Genomic DNA, 4435 nt, shown 5'->3' on the forward strand with positions numbered 1-4435 from the left:
TCGCGCCAACCAAGTAAGTAAGTAAATGGAAACGACGTCATAGTCGGTGTGCAGTGCAAATAACCACGAGAAATAGAAATTACGCTGCAACGAGGTAACTTGTAGAATTTCACAAAGAGAATTAAATTTTTCTGAATATTACTTCGTACAATGCGTTTCGTTTCACAACTCGAGTGGTGTAATTATAACAGTTCCTTTTCAGTTCCCATTTCCAGTGTAAGTATGATCTCTGTCTACGTAAAGTCATTAAGTATCTGGAGTTCAACTTATACTAGGGACGAACTTGACATTCTTATGAATTAGGAGTCGAGACAAATTCGGGCTGTCACCTGGTGCGCGTAGGAATTTTTCATTTGCACCCCTGGCACGAAAAAATCATCTACCCGCTTACTTTTCTCTTTAATTAAAAGAAAATTGCGTTGAATATATTTACGAAGACATATTAAATGTCTACTTATACTTACGTAATAAAAGCAATGCACTTACTGTGGACACTTAATTGAGTTGTTTTTACCACTATTCTTAATTAATACTGTTTGGTTAAAGAAGACAGTGCGATAATAAAATATAAATAACATTACTATGAAATTGTTAACCACACCTTGTTGTGTGCTACGCTTGCAGATAAATTTATTGACACAAAAAATCTGTTGATAATTGTATTTAACACAAATAAACCAGCAAAAACAAATGATAGCACTTTAACCTCTTTGTATAATTCAGTTACTTACATAGGATTTCTCAACTAAAATATATTTTTAGTGATAAAAATGTGCAAAACATGACAAATATCAGGGACATTATTATATAATTAATAAACAAACAATTTTTTTTTCACTTTCCTGCTCTAGAACAGCGGTCGGCGACCAGCGGCCCGCGGGCCGCATGTGGCCCGCGAACCTCTCAGTTGCGGCCCGCGAGCCTCCCTGGCTATTTTGTATGTAACAAACGACAATATCTGATAAAGTCATGAATATTAACAAAGTGCGGCCCGCGTCAACTTCAGTAACTATATGCTATTTGGCCCTTGGCTGCTAAAAGGTTGCCGACCGCTGCTCTAGAAGATAGCTTCTGGAGCAGTAGTAACGTTTAATAACGTTATCTAGTCTATAAATAATAAAGTAGGTATAACAAGTAGTCAATTTAAAAATGCTCTCACATGAAGCACAAAAACTTCTCCACTCGATTTTACTCATATTTTCCTTCCCAGCTACCCTAAGTCCTTACCGTCAATCAAGCCTGCAATCTCATTACATTACCCTAATCCGCAATATCCAATCAAACAAGGCACTCGCTTATCGCGGCTGCCCTATCTCGGGACAAAGCTCGATCAGTAATTACTACCCACAGTCACTACCCCTGATGTGATGTTGAACGTAACTAGAACTTCATTACCCTCCGTTTTAGTGCCCGGAGTGATCAAGATTGCGTCGAAAGAAGCATTAATTTGTGTCTTGGGACCTACGGATATTTTGTTTTTTTTTGGAAAAGTATATTTTCGTTACAATTATTACATTTATTGCCCCAATTACCCCATTCTGTAAAGTATAAAGACGTACCTATAAAGAACAGAGTACAAAATTGACTTGATCATTTAGAACACGTAGAACAAGGAAAATCAGACGTTTGTCCGCAGACGTAGCGATTTTCTTAATTTTCGTTGTAAGTATGTATGATATTGATATGATATCAAACTGTTTATAAAATCGAATGTACTTACCTATAATAAAAACGAACAGAATCCTTGTAATTATGTCACTATCCTGTGCTTTATGCGGGATATAAGTAAATATGTTTGACAAAATATATGTATAATAAAACAGTTTTGTTACATAGACACTGCCAGTAACTACAGAAAACACAGAGCCTAAGCCGTTGGAAGTAGGAACTTGAAATTTTAAGTAAACATATTTATTCTGTTTTTTTTTATTGAAGTCTTGTATACTCACTTAATCGCTTAACTATTTATTGAGCTCTATTTTCGTTTAGTTAAGAACTGATAGTGAATTCATATTGACATAGCCCTGCGTGTGACACCTTTGTTCCGGCGGCAATCATTTCTCCCCGCCGGCAAACGTAACTGCGATTTCATTACTGCACCCTGTCAAACGTAACTACGATTTCATTACCGTCCTGCGTACGGTGTGAGTGTGAATCAATTGCCGAGGTCGTGGAATGTGCCGAGTCAGGTAATGAGGTTTGTGACAATGAGAGCTTCTTGAAGGGGAGGTTAAAGCGTTTGGAACCTGCAAGAATTTAAATTAAGTACATAATACGAGAAATAAAATGTTAACAAACAAGTTTAATTTAATACCTACAACTTTATAATTAGGTAGGTATGTAACGCATCAAGATGTTGTATGTCAATGTCATATTACTTTTGAGTTTTTGTTAACTTTAAAAAAATTGACATATATTAGGTCATTACCTATGAAATTGGCGTTTTGTCCGGAGAATTTCAACGAAACACGAATTTCCATACAATTAATTTTGCGGATATTTTTTTGATGGCTAATTCAAACCAAACAAAATTTTTCCAGTAATTTTAGACACCTTTAAGGTATGTTTTCAATATCTCCATTTCTTGAAAATTGGTACCATTAGAAAAATATAAGTAATTTTAATACTCGAACCGACAGCACATGAAAAGACCTATTTTCAAGGCTTAATTCTGAACACTTAACAATAAAAAATAACAATTAATTGTATGTAAAATCGTTGTTTATTGAGTGCACTGTAGTTTTATTGTAATTGTGTATGTACTTTTGTAAAAAAAAAAAAACTAGGATCAGACTTATATCTATGAACAAAAACGCCAATTTCATAGGTAAGGACCTAATATAATAATATTTATATGTTTAATAATAAACAAAAATATAAAACTAAGAGTGCTCTAGTGACAGTAGTGACGTTTTGACGAGAACCAGAAAAACATCGGTGTATTTTTTAGTTACTAAAAACATCTACTAACTTTTAAACAGAAACAAACAAATCCAACCCCGAGAAGACCATTCTCGCAAATACTACCGCTTTTCAGTAATTAAATTTGTTACAAACATTGTTAGAATTAACGATAATACGCTGAAGCACTTCCGTGCCATATCCTCCCCCACACATGTACGGAACACATATAAACCTTTAATAGCCGCACAAGCCGCTAATTTACCCTCTTTAATTAATCGAAAGCAAACACCCTGGACCGCGCTTTTTATACGCCATTACAGCCCTTAGCCGACCCTTTTGTTAACCGATAAAAAATGCACTGACACGTCCCGGAAGCTACCGTTAAAATTTAGATAAGCATGCAATGTCATTAATAACCTTCAAAATGCTGTAATGCAATAAAAACAATCATTATGAACACGCGAAAACGAACGTATCTGACAATAATGAAATATTTAGAACAATAAAAAAATGCAAAAAGTTTCGCAGTCGGTAGGATTCGAACCTACGCTCCCAGAGGGAATCTGATTTCTAGTCAGACGCCTTAACCGCTCGGCCACGACTGCTACGGATAAATGTGCGAAATTAAGCATTTTGCGCGGTGTTGTTTTAAATAAAGTTCATGGAGTATTGATAAATCAAATGTTGGTTAAAAGCAAGTTTATGATGACATCGTGAATGTGATACCATTATAGTATGATTGTACGGCAGATCCTACTTGGCGATTCTCGTTTACAAGTTACAGGTAGTCTATTGAAAATTTCATACAATTTTATACGTAGGTATTCGTGGAAACCAGACGCATACTTTCTATCTGAGACTGGTTAAGTTGCGCTGTAAAATCGCTTTGCTGGCCTATGAAATTGTGAAACATTAAACATACAATTAACAATACCGACTAAACGTGAGTTATTTTATTAAAAAAATATCTAAGTATAGGAAACTGAAGAAAATGGGTAAATAATTAGTAATCTTAACATGTTTATACGTAAACACATTTTTATCTACATGTTTACTAAGCCGGGTAACATGACCGACTATTTCAACCGCTACTCACGTGGCGCCGTGGCTTAGTTGGTTAAAGCGCCTGTCTAGTAAACAGGAGATCACGAGTTCGAATCTCGTCGGGGCCTATGTGGATAAAGTTTTTGCATGTTTTATTTTTTATGTACATTTATTTTTTTATACAATATTTATTTAAATCAAATTTTGGATTAGTATTACAATCATTAGTAAATTTACTTATTTGTTTAAATTCATTATTAACTGTAGGATTATAGTAGGTAATGTAAATCTTATAATAATGTATCCGATCGGATGGCTTATAAGGAATTTATTTAACTTTTATAAAAATGTATTAGGTTGAATATTCAGTTCGGCAGGATTTGAGCCCCGTATCGATCCATCTCTACGATATTGCATAATTGTTCTTTACCTACATACCTATTTGTCCCTAATGTAGTACCTACTGTTAGGTTAACCCTGTCGTGCG

General features: G+C 34.8%; 2 non-coding genes across 2 annotated transcripts; one reads left to right on the top strand and one right to left on the bottom strand.

Moving 5' to 3' along the window:
• Positions 1 to 3427: 3427 nt before the first annotated feature.
• Trnas-aga (transfer RNA serine (anticodon AGA)) lies at positions 3428 to 3509 on the bottom strand. Its single transcript has one exon. It is a non-coding gene; the product is annotated as a tRNA-Ser (tRNA).
• Positions 3510 to 4002: 493 nt separating this feature from the next.
• Positions 4003 to 4076, top strand: Trnat-agu (transfer RNA threonine (anticodon AGU)). The gene has a single exon. It is a non-coding gene; the product is annotated as a tRNA-Thr (tRNA).
• The last annotated feature ends 359 nt before the right edge of the window (positions 4077 to 4435 follow it).

The sequence above is a fragment of the Cydia splendana genome, chromosome 4, assembly GCF_910591565.1.
Source record: "Cydia splendana chromosome 4, ilCydSple1.2, whole genome shotgun sequence".
NCBI classification, from domain to species: domain Eukaryota; kingdom Metazoa; phylum Arthropoda; class Insecta; order Lepidoptera; family Tortricidae; genus Cydia; species Cydia splendana.